The sequence below is a fragment of the Dendropsophus ebraccatus genome, chromosome 7 (genome assembly GCF_027789765.1).
Source record: "Dendropsophus ebraccatus isolate aDenEbr1 chromosome 7, aDenEbr1.pat, whole genome shotgun sequence".
NCBI classification, from domain to species: Eukaryota; Metazoa; Chordata; class Amphibia; order Anura; family Hylidae; genus Dendropsophus; species Dendropsophus ebraccatus.
This window is the reverse complement of record NC_091460.1, coordinates 113,108,901-113,129,198: the sequence shown is the minus strand read 5'-3', so window position 1 is coordinate 113,129,198 and position 20,298 is coordinate 113,108,901. Positions and strand designations below refer to the sequence as shown.

The window sequence follows — 20,298 nt, the reverse complement described above, 5'->3', positions numbered from 1 at the left end:
TTCTTTACTGAATTTGGAATGTTGATATTTTGCTAATAATAACCAGGTTATGTTTGGTAATAATCATGTTTTTGTTAAATGATTCTGACTGTGTTTTGTTTGCACAGTAATAGTGGATGACACAAATATCATACATACTGATTCCTATATGACAGTAATATTGGAAGAATATTTCATGTCACAAGTCTGTTAGGCTGTCAGCCTATATTAAGAAACAGATTATGATGTAGAAAGATTTTTAAAGGGGTATTCCACCCAAACATAACTTTTTTTTAGGTTGTTTCCCATGGTGAAACTAACAATTCCTCCCATACTTGTTATTATCTATTCAGTCTCCTTCTCCCATTTCTGAGCTGCTGATTTCTGCTGACGAGATTTTATACGGCCCCGTAAAAATGAACAAGACCATTATTTGCGGCCAGAAATGCTGCACCTACGGCCGTGAGTTTCAATGCGGAAAGTAAACTTGATTTTGATATAAAATATATTCTGAGTGGTTTCTTGGGCTGGGCGCTATATTTAAAGTAAACGACCTGTGTCAGCCCACTTGAAATCATGTTAGGAAGCCACATTAAACAACGTCCATATGTCCACGGCTAGCACTTACGGTCGGAAGTGCGATCGCACATACAATTGTATGTGCGAACGCAAATCCTCGGCCGTAAGTTTACGTAGTGTGAACATAGCCTTAAAATATTTGGGAGATTGTAAATTCCATTATTTGTAAACTGTTTAGGGATTATACAATGAGGTTTAGCTTGGAATAACGAAGCAACCCACAGATTTGGAAGCATATGTGAACATTCTGTGCTGCTCAAACAAAACACAATGTATTATTTGTCATTTACCAAACTGTATTCCGCTGTCAGAAAAATAAGGGTTTGTGTCTTGAGACCTTTTCTTATTTCATTATTGAACGCTCCCGAGCCCTGATGTAAAATATGTAACAAAACCCTCCAACTACTATGTGCCATTTATAATAGTGGTCTCCTCCTTGTTGCAGAGGGGCTATTGCACCATCCCGGCTGTGAATGCTGTGCTGTGTATTGAAATGCTAGGTACTTCAGGATGATCATACCTGTTCTGTGGGCACTTACTTCTCTATTGCAGATATTAAAGCGAATCTATACCAGACACCACCCACCCCAAACCGCCAGTACCACTCTCAAGCCATCAGCATGCCATGTCTGGTCCTGGCCTTGGCCTTCCTCCTGAGGCAGGTATTATGGTTAAAACCAAGTTTTATTTTGGTGGCGAGATAGGGAGTCAGTGGGGTGGGGCCTAGAGCATCCATGCCATGAAGCGTTGCAGCCCTCTGTTTAGTTATAGTATGTAACACCCTATGTTTAACCCCTTAAGGTCAAAGCCTATTTTCGTTTTTGCGCTTTTGCTTATTCCATTTTAAGTTTAAAAGTCCATAGCGCTTGCATTTTTTCACCTAGAGACGTATATGAGCGCTTATTTTTTGCGAAACCAATTGTACTTTGCAATGACAGGCATTATTTTTCCATAACATATGCTGCGAAAACGGAAAAAAATCATTTGCGCTGTCAAATTGAAAAGAAAACGAATTTGTTTTGATTTCGGGGAGTTTTGCATTTACGCCGTCCGTCCTATGGTAAAACTGACTTGTTATGCATGTTCCTCAAGTCGTTACGATTACAACGATATATAACATGTATAACTTATATTGTATCGGATGGCCTGTAAAAAATTCAAACCATTGTTAACAAATATACGTTCCTTAAAATCGCTCCATTCCCCGGCTTATAGCGCTTTTATCCTTTGGTCTATGGGGCTGTGTGAGGTGTCAGTTTTTGCGCCATGATGTGTTCTTTCTATTGGTACCTTGATTGCGCATATACGACTTTTTGATCGTTTTTTATTACATTTTTTCTGGATTTGATGCGACCAAAAATGCGCAATTTTGCACTTTGGAATTTTTTTGCGCTGACGCCGTTTACCGTGCGAGATCAGGAATGTGATTAATTAATAGTTCGGGCGATTACGCGCGCGGCGATACTAAATATGTTTATTTATTTATTTATTAATTTATATTTATAAAATGGGAAAAGGGGGGTGATTTGGACTTTTATTAGGGGAGGGGATTTTTTATTAATAAAAACACTTTTTTACTTTTTTTTTTACTGTAACTAGAAGCCCCCCTGGGGGACTTGTATATACATAGCACTGATCTCTCATAGAGATCAACGCTGTGTATATAAACAGCAAAGATCGATTAGATCGGTCATAGATTACTATGGCCTGCTGCAGGCCATAGCAATCTATTGCCGAGCCGGGATCAGTGTTATTCCGACGCTGAGGCCCGGCACGGGCAGAAGAACGGATCTCCCCCCGCGATCGCATCGCGGGGGGGAGATCCGTCCCACTAGACACCAGGGACGTGAGGTCTGAAGCCTCTAAGTGCAGCTGTCAGGTTTGACAGCTGCACTTAGAGGCTTAATTAGCCGGCGCGGCAACGGGACCCGCGCCGGCTAATAGAGGCACTGCCCGGCTGCACATGTCAGCCGGGATCAGCGCCGTTCAGAGCGGGGTCCCGGCGGGACCCCGCTCTGAACACCCCGAGCGGCACCATGACGTATCAGATACGTCATGGGTCGCTAAGGGGTTAAGCCTCTATTACAGGGGGCGAGTGAGAGAAGCAAACGAGTGCTATCAGCGCTGCAGCGAGCGGGTAAGCAGGGAGCTGCTGGGGGGCTGTCCGGGTGATCGCTATAGATCCCATAGAAGATAGCAGCGGTCTGCTGCCGCCGCTCCTATTCCACAGTGCGAAGGCAGCATATCGCTGCTATAACAGTCGTTTGTCTTTCAACATGCTGAAAGACAAACGACAGCAACGTTAAGCCGACATTGTTCATGACGGTTGATCGTTGCCTTCTATTACACGGGACGATTATCGGCCATAACAGCCGATATCGGCCGAATATGGACGATAATCGTTCCATGTAATAGGGCCTTTAGTTATAGTAAGTAACACCATCTGTTAAATTATACTATGTAACACCCTCTGTTTAAACAGTGGTGCCTTGGATTACGAGCATAATTCATTCCGGGACCGTGCTTGTAATCCAAATCCACTCTTACACCAAAGCAAATTTTCCCATAAGAAATCACAGAAATGCAGACAATTGGTTCCACACCCCAAAAATAATTATCTTTTTATTCTGAATAACATGTAAAACAAATGAAACAAACATTTAAAAACAGCTGAATATGTGATATTATAAGTTACTGTACAGTATAGCAATCAGCATTTGGAGTATAATGTATAGTAAGAGCATAAACCTGATAACACAGCAGCAGTTTGAAGATACAGGATAGAATGGCAGATCCCCATGATGCAATAGCGTTGTACAACAGGCTAGAATAGAGAAGCAGGGCTGCTGTCAGAGGTCTGTGTGGTCAGTTGACAGCAATGGGGAAGGGGTTTTTCTCAGCATGGACCAATCAGGAAGTGAGAATCACAGAACTGTGCAGGAGGACAGTGACAGAAACATTATACAGCAGTGTGAATGGCTGAGTGTGAGTGCAGGCACACTATAGCAGGAAATGAGGGGAAAAACAAGTTCATTCTTTGGCAAAGATGGCAAAGATGTGCGCGGTGTTGAGCGACAGAATCTGCAGGAACTTCTCCACGCGGATTCCTCAGTCTGAAAATACCCAAACACCCTGTTTTGTTTTTTTTTCAATTTAAAGAATTTTATTTTCCATAGCACATAAAACAGAGGATATTACCCGACAAAACACCCTCTGTTTAGTTATACTATGTAGCATCCTCTGTTTAGTTATACTATGTAGCAACCTCTGTTTAGTTATACTATGTAGCAACCTCTGTTTAGTTATATTATGTATGACCCCCTGTTTAGTTATACTATGTATGACCCTCTGACAGATTCCCTTTAGGCAGGTCACAAATAAGCATGTATTACACAGAACACATTTGTTAGCTGTACCCATAGCTAGTATTTTCAGCAGTTTCATATTCATACATTTCTACCATGTGTCAAATCCTAACTCAATTCATGACAGCACCAACCATACTAAAGCCAGGAAGCAATAAGACACATAGCTATATGTAATGTTTGCAGGCTCTAATTGCGACATTTTTTCTTTAATAAACAAGAATTTCAAAAATATGAAAAAAACTGATGATACTTTAAGATAATTACATGACAATTTAGGAAGTAAATCAATATATTAATTCAGATGTCCATATTATAAAACTGAAGTGTGTTTGTCCATTCTCTATAGGTGTCTAAGCCCCTCGACCGTTTGACCCCAAATTTGGTAGGCAGGTACAATCAGAGCTTAGAAAGGTTTATCTCAAGGTCCTGAGCTGAGCTGTGATTGGTTGGTACTCAATGTGCTCTCACTCTAAATTTAGCACAAAACTACATTGTAAGTTATTTTTCCCCAACATGCATTACAATGCACAATATGCCGTGGCCTGGGGTGCAGGTTGCAGATGTGTGCTCTGGGGAGACTTTTCATGGTGGCCAGGAGTGGTAGTGCCCACACAGGCACCGGACCTTGGTAGAACTAGTGTGAGGTGCAGGTGAAGTTGCAAGGTGCGGTGTAAGAGTCCCGACTTAACCAGTATATTAATTTTACTTAAAACCGTTTCAGTGCAATACAAAATATAGTAACAATATTGCTCACAGGTGCTAGTGCAAAAATACAATAGTACTATTTAGAAAGACTCTTGAAGTAGAAGTTAGTAGAAAGATGTACTTGTTTGTCTAAGTAGTAACATTACTCAGCCAGGATGTGTGTTAAAGATAGTATTACTTGGTGAAAGAATCCTTGTATTTACATTTAGATATGTCTTGGATATCTGACCACCTTCTGCCTATACATTACCAGTCCTAGACCTTTGTCTTTAGGTTGAGCTAACTAGTGAAGGTTTCCCTGCATAGTTGAGCGTAGTGACAGTAAAGTACTTTAGCTTAGTGCACTTTTGCACTAGTGCACTCTTCCTTTCCTTTGGGGGTGACTGTCCTGACTTGAAGATCCTCGACATGGACAAGGTTTGCCCTGGTCTACGCTTACCGCACTTCTAAGGTCTAGCAGCGAATAACTGTTGTTAGTCTCACACTCTGGAACTGCAACTCTCCTGACTCCTGGTTGTAAGCCCCAAACTTATATACGGCCATGTGACAGGAAGTGAGGTTAAGAGAGAGTGTGGTGTACAGTTAACACACATACAGGGCTAAACCTTTCCACATGTACTGCAGCTGTGCACAGGGGGAATGAGACACCTAGTGGCTGTAGTGGAGATTGCAGCTAACAGTACTTGGTGTGACACCTAAGAGAGTTATTTTACCTGGATGGTATGAGAACTTAGAGAACCACCTGTGGTGGGACGCTACAAAGACATTTAAATGCAATCTGTACATTTTCTTTGTACACAATCTACTGTATGTATTTAAAGAGGTTGCCCAAAATTAGTGTCTTATTTTTATTCTTAAAGAAAATTCCATGTCTGCCCATGCACCCATTGTAATATAGCCACTCTCTGTTCTAGCCTATGAAGGGTATTTCTGATTGAACTGTCTACTCTATGATATCCATATGCCCTATTTGTTTATGTGGGTGATGTGGACACTGTTTACTGAGTGTGTTAAAGGGAACCTGTGACCCCCTGTACCGGGGAAGAGCCCAGCCGCCCCCCCGTTGCAAACCCATATACTTACCGCTTCCACGAAGTCCCTGTCCCGGAGCCCGTCCCGCCGCTGAGACATCCCCGTCCGAAGCCGCGTTCATCAGAGATGAGTCCGACGCCCATAGAAAATGACGGCTCCAGTTATTCTCTATGGACGTTGGACTCATCGCTGGTGGCGAACGGGCTCCGAGACTTCATGGAAGCAGTAAGTATATGGGTCTGCACTGGGGGGGGGGGGGGTCGACCAGGGGGGTGACAGGTTCTCTTTAAGCGTGGTGGACTGTAAAAATTGTGTGACGCATGTGGGTGATGTGACACAGGCATATTCTGAGCTGGTTTACATTAAAGGCAGTATTCTTTACCTCTCTCTTGATGGTTTCATTGATGTAGGAATGTGAGAATGTTAACAATAGGAAGTCAAAAACCTAAACATTATAAATACAGGAAGTATACTATATCTCCACAATGTCTATCACAACTGTCTTCTATTGTTGCTGATACTAGTTCCATATCCTTACAACAACTTATCCCTCTGAAGCAAAGCCTCAGGCTCATATAAAATAGACTCTGCATGCAAATTATACGTCACATTTGTATTTCTGATTTCACATACATGCACAAAATAGAAAGAGCAAAAAATATATAAAGCAAATAAAATACTCACCAGGCAGGTATGTGCCATCATACAGCCCCCTAAACCACACATCAATGAAATGATACATGAACGTTACTACTTCCTTTTCATCGATAAAAGGAAGATATGCCATACACACTGTCTGTAAGTCTATGGCCACGTCCAGAGTAGTTGTCACCGTCCTCTCTTCCCTCTGGAGCCGTAGAGATGCTGCTGTACAAGTCTTTGAACTTGTCATGTAGCAGATGTTGTGGGATTGTTTGCTGAGTCATACTCTTTTGAAACAATTGGGCACTGGTACCAAAGGGAAATCAACTTGATCTAGTTCTGTATAATAAGTAGATCAGCCCCATTGTTTTGATGACAGAAGACTGCTATGTGTATATGAATACCGTGCTTCTGAGTCTTGTGACTACACATTAAAGGGGTAGTCCACCAAAAATTTTTTTCTTTCAAATCAACTGCTACCATGAAGTGCCAGAGATTTGTAATTTACTTCTATTAAAAAATCTCAAGCCTTCCAGTACTTATCAGCTGCTGTATGCCCAACAGGAAGTTGTATTATTTCCAGTCTGGAGAGCAGGAGAGGTTTTCTATGGGGATTTGCTCCTGCTTTGGACAGTTCCTGACATAGACAGAGGAGGCAACAGAGAGCACTGGGTCAGACAGGAAAGAAAACACCACTTCCTGCTGGACACACAGCAGCTGATAAGTACTGGAAGACTTAAAAATTTTTAATAGAAGTGAATTACAAATCTCTGGCACTTTATGGCACCAGTTGATTTGAAAGAAAAAATTTTTTGGTGGACTACCCCTTTAAACATATGCATTTTTATTTATTCTTCATAAAAACAAGGGTAAGCGAATATCAATGTGCGCTTAAGAAGAATAACGAGGTATTTAAAATGAATTATTAAAAAGCCACTGTCACAATTTTTTTTTTTTAATTAAAAGTGGTTGTGATCACAAGCGGTTTTGCAATATACTCACTTTATTATTATTTTTTTTTTAGTTTTCTATGTTTAAATCAACGTTATAATATGGCCATTAGGTTTCTACCTTCACTGAGTATCTGTACAGCTGCGTGTCCACATTCAGTAGCAGAGAATCCTGGAGGTGCTCGCATTGTATGGTCAGCTCTCCTGTCGCACAGCACCAAAATCTCTATAACCACACAGTGACATTATACTGACTGAATTGTTACATAGCAAAGAGCATTGTCTCCTGGTAAGCTGCAGAGCTGATAATAGAATTAGCAAAAGTTAACAATTAGAGATGAGCGAACCGGGTTCGGGTCCGAGTCCATCCGAACCCAAACATTTGGCATTTGATTAGCGGTGGCTGCTGAACTTGGATAAAGCCCTAAGGCTATGTGGAAAACATGGATATAGTCATTGGCTGTATCCTTGTTTTCCAGACAACCTCAGAGTTTTATCCAAGTTCAGCAACCCCCGCTAATCAAATACCGAACGTTCAGGTTCGGATGGATTCGAACCCAAACCCGGTTCGCTCATTTCTATTAATAATATAATTATCCTAAGGTACCCATGTTTCCCCCCAAAATAGGACATCCTCCTAAAATAAGACAGCCCCACTATCCTACCAACTAGCCTAAAGAAAGACATTCCCCCGAAACTAAGGTACCCCCCGAAAGTAAGGCCGCTTCCCCCCCCCCACACACACACTTCTCACCTAAACCCCTCGTGGACCTTGACGTGCGCCACGCCAGCCGAAAAAATTAGGCCGGGAAAACTTTAAGTTCTGGAGTCAAAATATAATTGTTCTTCTGCAACCTCTAAGCAATATTTCTGTTCTAAATATCAGAATGTGCATTGTGTCAAGTCCTTTACGTTCAGGGCTTTTCAGCAGACTTGCAAACATTTCGTCAGTGAAGCATGGACTCTTAAGGGAGCACTGAAATCATTTTACACATAGATATTTGCTTTGGATGTGTAATTTAGATTGTTAGCATTTTTTAAAGGATTCCATTGAACCATATCTGCATACCTAGCAAGTTGTTTCAATTAATTTTCTGTATGAGTAACTTATGTCAGCGTTGTTTAAGCCAATTCCGATTAGTTTTGTGCAGAAAATTCCACATAGTTTTATGTTTTATTTCTTAAATCTGAATAAATTAACAGTAAAACCTCTGGGGGCTTTCATTAGAGAACCACATCATTGTAGTGCACCTATTGAAACCAATGTGCATCAATTGTTTGTTTGTTTTTATATTGGTATGCATGCTATAAAGAACCATAAATAATGTTTCCCAAAGCAATTGTTACTCACTTTGTCCGATGGTTGGCTGCACCAGCTCTGGATGAAAGCTGCCCCCTATGATGGTTTCATCCTTCAAGGAACTATTATTTATCAATTGTTCTACATAGTAACTCTACCTCACCTTTGATTCTGACCTTGACTTTAACCATGTGTAGTGTTCCGGTCAGGTGAAGTTTTAAACCACCTAGGTAAAGTATCTCTGTCAGGTGCCACACTAAGAGATGAACCTGTACTTAGCTCTCCCACCACTTGATGTCCCACTTTCTTTTCTTATGTGTTGTCCAATCATAGATGCAGAGTTGCTAAGGGTCAAAGACTCCTACTGACAATGATTAACTATCTTGAAAATCTTGAGGAGTTAGCCACACACAGAGACAAAGATCTTGGGCTTGTACTACCCAACCTGGCACTTTTGGACTGAAGGATGTCAAATACAACAGAATATATATAAACGTGAGTACAAGGATCTTCTATTTTTACCTATTCTACCGTAATCCCTGAAGAGTACTTTACTTATTAGACAAGGGCCCCTAAACAGCTCCTACACCTCCCTTGAACCAGTCTCCTTCTTCTATCTGCTTTTCTTCTTCATTAACATTACCTTAAGTTCTTAAAATTTTTTGCACTGTCACCCGTGAGCGGTCCACTTGTGTATCTTTGTATTGCACTGAAGTTTTCCTCAGTGAACACCAACCTCCTGTTTAAGTGCCGGACTCTGTCGCCTTATTTGTGTTGCCTCTGCACCTTCACACTACACTACCCCTTCTTAAAGGTCGGGTGATTGTGTGTTCGGAGGTGAGTATAGCCACTCCTGGCCACAATGACAAGAGAGTTCCAGACCCAAAACACCAGAGCCCACCTGCTGCCTCAACACCTTGTCCGGCACCCCGGGCCACAGCACTTGTCTCTGGACGTCTTGCTCCTTCTAGATTATCCTCTGGTACTTGTAGTTTAACCTCCTGGTTACTGACTCCTGGTTCATTACCTGGTCATATCTTCTTCTTTGTGGCTTGTCCATTCATTGTACACTCTCTCACTGTCTTTCTCTGGCCTCATTCTGACTTCTGAACCTGCTCCAGACACACCTACAGCACACCTGCTGGCTATTGGTGATGTTCTGAGGAACAGAATCTGACCTGGAAAGTTCACATCCTCTCTAATGCTCAACAATTTTACCAGCATTAAGACAATGGTGGTGTTAATGGGGCACTCGAGTTAGGTAAAATACATGTTGAACCCCCCCCCCCCCCTTCTGGAGACTAACACTTTGTTCCATACTTGTTATTATCTTTTCAGTCTCCATCCCTCAGTTCTGTGCTGCTGCTTTCTGCTGAATTCAGAAAAATGTGTGTGTGCTGTTCACTCCGTCTCCGCTCTGAACCCTTTCCTCCCCTTCCCTTACTTGATGGCTTATGTTAACAGCTTCACTGGCTGGCTGTTTCTGCACTCTGTTATGTTGAGAAAATCAATTAGAGAGAGGTGGTCAGCAACTTGATCTCAGATTAACCCTCCTAGCATTACAGAGTTACAGAGTGAAGAAAAAGCTGGCCAGGGAAACTGTTTACATGAGCCATCTTTGAAGGGAGGGATTCAGGAAGAGTTTCAGAATGGAGATGGAGTGAACAGCTCACACACAGTTTTATGTGTCTTCAGCAGAAAGAAGCAGCTCAGAACTGGTGGAAGGAGACTGAAAAGATAATAACAAGTAGAGAACGAAGTGTTATTTTCAAGGAGGGGGGATGATTCAACATGTATTTAACTTAACCAGATAACCCTTTTAAAGTCCACTAGGTCCATAAGGCAAAATTCCTAAAAGGAACACATTGAAGTATGATTTTACTTTATTTTATACTCAAAGAAATATAGTTGCAAATTTTATTCAAAACACCTACACATTTTGATCAAGAAAGTCCCCAATTCCCCCACTGTCTTATTTGATATTTGATTTTCATCAGAACAATGGATTGCTTCAGACCCAATGGAGACAGAGGGAGACATTGACTTTATCTATGCAAAGCAGCAGCACAGAAAAGAAGAATATCTTGTACATAGCAACCCGTCACATAGTCACATTTTATATCCTCTAGGAATCCAAATGAAAGCTGGAATTTGGTTGCTATAGGCAACGCATCACTTTGCACTAGTTTTCCTAAATGAAGCCCGGCGGCTTTTGTACTAGAGCTCTTGTACTGCACTCGGGTAGCAATTATTGAAAGGTCATAAAATAGCAAGCCCAAAACGAAATGTCCTAGATAGAGATTTTAGAAGAAGACTAAACACAAAATATTAAAAAAAAAAAAAAGAAGAAATTATGACATTTACATTTTAGTTACATAGCTATCATATCTTTTATTAACATATAGTAATTATCCCCAGACATCACAAAGAGGAAGAACGCGGCATCTCACATTTCACATTGTTTGATATTCCCATAGAGACTGAAGGCTGAAGAAATCCAGACATCTGAATAGATGAGCGAAGAACGGGAAGGTACATGTCAGTCTTTTTTAATGAAAACTTTAATGAAAAACATTGGAGTTGCAGCAGTTTTAGCAGATTCCTTGCATAATACAGCAAATTAAGTCTTTGTAGGCCACTGAAAATAATAGCTGTGTTTAAGAGACGCCAAGAGCGGGGAGCTTGTTACAAAATGGTAAATGGAAAAGTTCTGTATGCGATCCGGAGAGACTAGCGCAGGCTGGGTATTCATTTATTATATATATTATTAAAAACTGATCAGAATATAATTGCGCACAATTGTAAGTATAAAATGCAATCTAATATGACAAGGAATATAACCAACAACACAAGTTATATAATTACATGCTAGAGGTATGGAACTAAAGTACCCAACAACATCCTACAATCCTACCTCACTGTAGCAAACCTTCAGAAGTTCCCAGACCAGCACTGAGCAGTCTAACATGTAAATCCAGCGTTTTCTGGGGCCACAGAGTCTGCACATTGCAAAGGCTGCTTCTCTCCTCTTCCTGCTCACTTACCCCCTTGGCCCATCCCCCCTCCATAGACCATAACCAGCAGTGAAAACCCATCTTCACTTTGCTTTTCTGTGATGTAGATCGCTTTTTCTTAATAATGATAAGATTAGAAGTGAGTGTGGGAGTGAGGTGGGAATACTCGCTTTTAATATTGACTTCTGCAAAGATGTTTTTAATGATAATTACACTTTAACAACGCTGTATACAGTATATAAAATCTCTAGGGAGGATCCGAATCTATCCACAGCATAGGCTATCATTAGTTTAAAAGCAGTTAAAGGGGTAGTGCGGCAGTAAAGAATTATTCACAGAATAACACACATTACAAAGTTATACAACTTTGTAATGTATGTTATGTCTGTGAATGGCCCCCTTCCCCGTGTCCCACCACCCCCACCCGTCACCCATACCTGTCACGTGCCGACCCCCGTCTTCGATCTTCAGTCAGTGACGTCTTCTTCGGACGGACGGCGAACAGCTCCGACTGTCCCGAATGCCGGCCGCCCTCTGCAGCGTCATCTGAAGATCGGAGACAGGGGTTGGCACGTGACAGGTATGTATAGTGGACCACATTTCCGGGTACGCGGGTGCGGGTGGTAGGACACGGGGAAGGGGGCCATTCACAGACATAACATACATTACAAAGTTGTATAACTTTGTAATGTGTGTTATTATGTGAATAATTCTTTACCGCCGCACTACCCCTTTAATTCTTATGACCTTCAGTTGTGCACAACAAACAGGAGATAGTGAGACACCAAGTGGTGATAGTGCAGAAGGGCACTCATCATCCCAGAGTGTGACACCTGACAGAGTTACCTTTAGACAGGTGGTATACAAGACGTAGAGGAACACCAGTACTGGGACACTACACTGCCACAAAGACAAAAAAAAATGCCAGAGAGGAGAGTAAAAAGCCACACAAAAAAATCCAAGTAGGCATTCCAAAAAGTTCCATTGACTCACAGCTAATATTTGGCCACAGCGTTTTTAGTTTTTTTTCTGTTTGTTTGTTTTTGGCATTTTCGGAAAAACTTTAGCCAGTGTGAAACCAGCCTTAAAGGGTTTATCCCGGCTTATAAAAACATGACTGCTTTCTTCCAGAAACAGCACCACTCTTCAGTCCTCAGTTTGGGTGGGCTTTTGCAACACAATTCCATTGAAGTGAATGAAGCTGAATTGTAATACCGCACACAACCTGGAGACAGGGGTGGTGCTGTTTCTGTAAGAAAGTGGCTGTGTTTTTCCTTATCAATGTTTAAGGCCCCTGCAGAAGGGGTGGCTTAGTACTCATGAGAAGGCATGGTAAGAGGAACAGGTAGCCTTATGAGTGCACCCAAAGGCAAAGGAACGCCCCAATGCAACAAACAGTATAATTTGCACTAAATCCGGAGTATTATAATGCTCATGGTAATGGCCACCATTAGCAGGTTAGGATATAACTAACCTGCCAATTAAATCCCTGTACACATTAGAGCCAAAACTTAAGAATAACCATTGTTTATTGCTATCCAAGACAAGTATGAGAGACGCTGGGCAGATGCAGGTATCAGAAAACAAAAAATGGCAGAGAGAACGAATATATCAAAGACATGGACATGACATGAAAAATGCATCAGGCATTAAATGATAATTCTACAAATACGATTTGAGCAGAACACAGCATGTCATATTTATGTGCTTCTAGATGAAAATTTATGTATCATATCTACAGCTAGAAACATCTAGTTGCATTCGGTGCAAGTTCTTAATCAATTTTAGGAGGTATCAATTTTAGAAATGTATTTAAAGTTCCCTATGTAACGCGTGAGTGTCCCTCTAAGAAATATATAGAATTTGTTTTCTATAAATTATGCATTGTAACAGAGGAAAAACAGGGGAGGGGTTCTAGAATGAATATTCATGAGTAGCCATTTTTTTTATTGAGGAACTGAAAGTTTTGTGATGAAAATGACCTTTGTGCTGTGCAGAATGTAATTATTACATAGAAATTTAAATTACATAGTATTTTTTGACATGTCCTCAAACATAATAAATAAATTTAAAAAAATGGCCAGCCTTCAAATACCTCTGTTCACGGAGCTCACATTAAGCACCTACAAAATTTGGCATGAAGGCTCTAAGTTGGGCATCCAAAAAGTTACTAGAAATGACAGTAACACTTTAAAATTTGGGTGAACAATGAAAAACTGAAAGGAGGTGGTACAATGGTGAAACATAAATGGTGAAATCTGGAGTACATCCTATAATGGTGGCTCACGTAAATTAAAGTCTGTCCCAAAGCTAAATTAAAGTATGTTATTGCATTATAAAAGTAATACAAATTCTTAATAGACATTTATTACGGGAAACGCACATATAGTGCTTTTTTTTCCCTCCACTTACTACTACTACTACACTGCATCAAGCCTTCACTGCCTTGATAAAATGGTGATGTCACGACACACTGTATAAGTCCCTGAGGTGTTTATAAGCTATACTTACTTGTATCCAGGTCCAGCCTCCTGAAGGCAGCTTTTAAGTCTTGTGATGGTTTTAAAAACAGATTAAACACAGGAAGTTCCGGCCAGTACAGAGTGTCACAGCTCAATGTGTCCATGAATCACATGACTGCCTTCTCTGTGAGTGCTGATGACTAGGCCTGCCTGTGTTTAGTCTCTATTTTTTCAACCAGCACAAGACTAAAAAGCTGCCTTCAGGAGACTGGACCTGGATACAAGTATAGCTTTGATATAAAGCATGATAACTTAAAAAAGTATGTAAATTGCAAACATGCTTCTGATGATGTTCCGATGACATTGCTGAGGGGGTGGGGCCTAGGCACAGATGACATCACAGAAGGGAGAGGAGATGGGGGGTGATGGCTGTGAACAGGCCCGGACTGATAATCTGGCAGGCCGGGCAAATGCCCGCTGGGCTGCTCAGATTATCAGTCGGAGGGCCGCCGACCAGCCCCCCTGCTAAGTAAACCACGAGCCACCACGCGCTCACGCCCCCCGCCCGCCGCGGCCGTAAGAACTTTGTGTGGCCGCCCTGCATTTGCTGCCGTCCTCTGCTGTTAGCTGCTTACATATTCCGTTACCAGCAGCCCGATGCAGACCGGCCCCTGAGGCTCACAGCTCCAGCCCCGCGGCGCCTGCATCTCTCTCCCCTCCTGCTCGTCGGCAGACGTGTGACGTCATCAGTTGCTGCCCGCCCGAGCAGGAGAGAAGAGAGATGCAGGCGCCGCTGGGCTGGAGCTGTGAGCCTCAGGGGCCGGTCTGCATCGGGCTGCCGGTAACGGAATATGTAAGCAGCTAACAGCACCAGACCAGAGAGGAACAGAGAGGACCTGCTGGATCCACCAGAGGTGAGTATACTTTTGTTTTTTTGTTTTTTACATGAATGCTCCTACACAGTGGGAGCTTCACTTGGGGCCTATAACATGGAGTTATAGACCCCTCTATACTATACTATGTGGGGGCTGTACAGGGGGAAAATGCCATGTGGGGGGCTACAGAGGGATGCTTTTACTGTGTGGGGGGCTTCAGGGGGGGATAATATGTTGTGATTATTCTATGTGGGGGATGGCTGCACAAGGACCTATACTATGTGGGGGGGCTACACGGGGGGGGGGGGGATAATATGTGGGGGCTGGCTGCACAGGGACCTATACTATGTGGGGGGCTACACGGGGGGGGGATAATATGTGGGGGCTGGCTGCACAGGGACCTATACTATGTGGGGGGGCTACACGGGGGGGGGATAATATGTGGGGGCTGGCTACACAGTGAGTGACATCCCCGTATACTGTGCATATAGTGAGTGACATCCCCGTATACTGTGCATATAGTGAGTGACATCCCTGTATACTGTGCATATACTGAGTGACATCCCTGTATACTGTGCATATAGTGAGTGACATCCCTGTATACTGTGCATATACTGAGTGACATCCCCGTATACTGTGCATATAGTGAGTGACATCCCCGTATACTGTGCATATACTGAGTGACATCCCTGTATACTGTGCATATAGTGACATCCCTGTACACTGTGCATATAGTGAGTGACATCCCCGTATACTGTGCATATAGTGAGTGACATCCCCGTATACTGTGCATATAGTGAGTGACATCCCCGTATACTGTGCATATAGTGAGTGACATCCCCGTATACTGTGCATATAGTGAGTGACATCCCCGTATACTGTGCATATAGTGAGTGACATCCCCGTATACTGTGCATATAGTGAGTGACATCCCCGTATACTGTGCATATAGTGAGTGACATCCCCGTATACTGTGCATATAGTGAGTAACATCCCTGTATACTGTGCATATACTAAGTGACATCCCTGTATACTGTGCACATACTGAGTGACATCCCTGTATACTGTGCATATACTGAGTGACATCCCTGTATACTGTGCATATAGTGACATCCCTGTATACTGTGCATATAGTGACATCCCTGTATACTGTGCATATAGTGACATCCCTGTATACTGTGCATATAGTGACATCCCTGTATACTGTGCATATAGTGACATCCCTGTATACTGTGCATATACTGAGTGACATCCCTGTATACTGTGCATATAGTGACATCCCTGTATACTGTGCATATACTGAGTGACATCCCTGTATACTGTGCATATACTGAGTGACATCCCTGTATACAGTGCATATACTGAGTGACATCCCTGTGTACTGTGTATATAGTGGGTGACATCCCTGTATACTGTGCATATACTGAGTGACATCCCTGTATACTGTGCATATAGTGACATCCCTGTATACTGTGCATATACTGAGTGACATCCCTGTGTACTGTGTATATAGTGGGTGACATCCCCGTATACTGTGCATATACTGAGTGACATCCCTGTATACTGTGTATATAGTGAGTGACATCCCTGTATACTGTGCATATAGTGACATCCCTGTATACTGTGCATATAGTGAGTGACATCCCTGTATACTGTGCATATACTAAGTGACATCCCTGTATACTGTGCACATACTGAGTGACATCCCTGTATACTGTGCATATACTGAGTGACATCCCTGTATACTGTGCATATACTGAGTGACATCCCTGTATACTGTGCATATAGTGACATCCCTGTATACTGTGCATATACTGAGTGACATCCCTGTATACTGTGCATATACTGAGTGACATCCCTGTATACTGTGCATATACTGAGTGACATCCCTGTATACTGTGCATATACTGAGTGACATCCCTGTATGTTGTGACTATACTATGTGGGGGCTGGCTACACAGAGACCTATACTATTTGGGGGATACAAGAAGGGGGGAATAATATGTTGTGGCTATACTATGTGGGGGCTACAAAGGGGGATATACTATGTGGGTGCTACACAGTGGGAAGGGCTATACTATGTGGGGGGCCTATATTATGTGGGACTGCACAGGGCATCTATATTATGTGTGGGGGGCTATATGCCTGACTACTATTTGGAGGCACATATTGGGCCTGACTGCTTATGTAGGAGCACAGAGCGGGCACTGTTACTGTGTAAAGCAATGGGGAATATAAGGTTATGATGAGGTATGAGGTTAGGTTGGTGCTGGAGCGTGGAGCCTAAAGTGTTTGTCTCGCAGATTCTGGGGAGAAGAGTCATGGCTGGAGAAATCTTCATGATGGGCTGAGCCAGATGGAAAGAAAAGAAAAAAACAGACAGCTTTGACTATCAAAAAGTCACTTATGATTCATGTAGAGAAGACGCCTCCTGTAAGTCACTGGATGTAACTGCACAATCATGCTTAATCACTTCACACGTACAGGATCTGCAACAGATTTGATGCTGGGTTCTGTCATTGAGTAACAAAGCTATCTGCAGCATCAAATCCTGTGTGTGTGAACACACTCTTAAGGTCTGTAGATCCTTTGTATAGCTGCATCTCTACCTCTATTTGGTCACTGCTAGAGATGAGAGACCTTACAGTAAGTTTAGGTTCACATGAACCCAAATGCTCTGAACTTCATCTCTGGTCAATGCTGAGGTAGAATATTGCATTTTATATACTGGTGGTATAAAGGGGATATTATTAATAGACAGTACAGCAGTATTATCCAGTCACTGTATGATGGCAGTGGTCATGGTATTATTTGTCCTGTGTATACTCATTTTATTGGTAATACTTGTGTTCACGTAGTGGATTTATTCAGTGACAGCATAGTGGTATTAGTCATGTTGTAGTGATGATGGTAGTTGATGTATTATCTGTTACTTGTATACTGTAATAATGGTAGTATCAGTCTCTTTATAATAGATTGGCCAGTAACAGTAATGATGATATTCGCTTCCTGTATACTGGTGTTTTTTGGTAACTATAATAGCTATTTAGAGATATACAGTATTATCATGCATAGAAAATTGTCTTACCAGTGCTAACATTATACAGGAAATGTGTAATATTATTTTACATATCCTAACAATTTCCCTAGGACCCTACTTATATATATTATCACTGTTGTAGCCTGTTGTTGCATAATAGGTAGATAGATAGTTCGATAGATAGATAGATAGATAGATAGATAGATAGATAGATAGATAGAAGATAGATAGATAGATAGATAGATAGATAGATAGATAGTTCGATAGATAGATAGATAGATAGATAGATAGATAGATAGATAGATAGGAGATAGATAGGAGATAGATAGATAGATAGATAGATAGATAGATAGTTCGATAGATAGATAGATAGATAGATAGATAGATAGATAGATAGATAGATAGATAGATAGGAGATAGATAGATAGGAGATAGATAGGAGATAGATAGGTAGATAGGAGATAGATAGATAGATAGATAGATAGATAGATAGATAGATAGATAGATAGATAGATAGGAGATAGATAGATAGATAGATAGATAGATAGATAGATAGGAGATAAATAGATAGATAGATAGATAGATAGATAGATAGATAGATAGATAGATAGATAGGAGATAGATAGTTCGATAGATAGGAGATAGATAGATAGATAGACTTGGCACCATTTCTGTCAATAAAAATGAGTTGCAATAGAACACAACATGACCTAAGTGTGATATGGTATGTGGGCTGGAGGGGTGTGAGTGCCAGGGCTGATTTTCAGTCCCAGTCCGGCCCTGGCTGTGAAGCCTCCCCCAGATGGCACTGTCCACTAACAACATGCATTTTTGAGCAGACCGACCACCAAGAAATCCTTTATACAGTAAAATATTAAATGTCCAGAATATAAGCTTAAGAATGGTGCAGAGGACTCCTTTAATAGAAAGGGGGAGTGACAATATCACTTTAAGGCCCTTTTACAAGGGCCATTTAAATGGACCCACAAATGATGCAGTGGTTGATTGTGCAGCCTAGTGACACTATTAACTACGCCTTATAAAGGCACTGCCAGCGAGCACAGATCTTGCTGACCAGTGCTCGTTTGCTCAAACCAGGTGTACATTTCTCAACGGGCCCCATGAATGATTTCCTCTGGTGAGCCACAGGGGCTTCAGCCCAACACTGGAGGGTTCTATAAAATTTGCAGGTAAAGTGAGTGGTGGTCCATCTAAAAGCAGGGGAAGGTGTCTCAGACTACCCAAACACACTATGCTGAGTGATGTCTGAGACGCAGGCAGCCATTTCCTCTATGTAAAGATGGGACAAGGAATCAGAAGGAAACAGAATTTTATCTTTTCATTACACATTTTATGTGAAGGTTTAATGGAGAACCAGATGGTCATTTTAAAGTATAAGTAGCAGACAAACTTACACAGAAATGTTACAATCCTTTCTCTTCCATCTGTGAGCAGTAAAATACTATTAATGGTTTGTCAATCAACTAAAGGCAAGTTTATTCTCCAAGTTTGAAAATGTTCTTGTTCTCACAGAAGACACATAAACAACCATATAATTACATACACAAAAGATTGCATGGACATCAAGCTTTTGGGCCACCACCTTCCTTATAGGTGGAAGAGGGACTTTTTGGGCATCTTCCGCTTTAGCACACCTCTACCTTCTGATGCATGGATACAGGCCCGCTTCTGCCATGAGGCGGAATGAGCATTCCGCCTCAGGCGGCAGATTTTGCGGTCCTGCAGGGGGCGGCATAATGTTCCCACTGCTGTCATTTCTGTTAAGTTTCACTTAACAAAAATGACAGCAGCTGTGCAGCCGCTCACCTGTCCCGCCGCAGCTTGCCCGCCGCCCACGCTCACTGCTGTCCGCACGTCCCTCTGGGCTCCTGCGACGTCACCCAGAAGCACTTCTGGGTTACTTGGCTGTGGTGAGTGTCCGGGGTCGGCGTGGTTCACGATGCGGCGATCGCTTTTCGGGGGGGTCGGGGCTTGCTGCGGGCGCGCGGGGTTCGGGGCTTGCTGCGGGTGGGCGCGGGGGTTCGGGGCTTGCTGCGGGTGGGCGCGGGGGTTCGGGGCTTGCTGCGGGTGGGCGCGCAGGGGGGGTTCGGTCACTAGTGAGGGGGCGGTTGCCTGAGGTTTGCCTCAGGCAGCAGAGACCCCAGAATCGGCCCTGCATGGATAAATGACTGATACCTGACCTATGTTTCCATCATGATGATTTTAGGTTTCATAGCTATAGACACCTGTACAACAGTAATTCATACACAGTAAGCCATAAATTCCAGTCACATGGCAAAGGGGTCATACACTAAACTTAATTGTCTATAATATATACATGAAAAGTTATTA

General features: G+C 42.3%; 1 protein-coding gene and 1 long non-coding RNA gene across 3 annotated transcripts in view; one reads left to right on the top strand and one right to left on the bottom strand.

Moving 5' to 3' along the window:
• ARHGAP24 (Rho GTPase activating protein 24) overlaps nt 1-20,298 on the bottom strand; it is a 536,725-nt gene that overhangs the window by 445,935 nt on the left and 70,492 nt on the right. The window lies entirely within an intron of this gene.
• The window catches only part of LOC138796966 (uncharacterized), a 31,819-nt gene that overhangs the window by 8,883 nt on the left and 2,638 nt on the right, over nt 1-20,298 (top strand). Inside the window, exons 2-3 of one of the 2 annotated variants that reach the window (XR_011363863.1) lie at nt 8,889-9,050; nt 11,033-11,087. This is a non-coding gene — a long non-coding RNA (uncharacterized lncRNA). Of the gene's footprint in view, nt 1-8,888; nt 9,051-10,973; nt 11,088-20,298 lie in introns of both variants that reach the window. The other variant, XR_011363864.1, reaches the window with a different exon arrangement.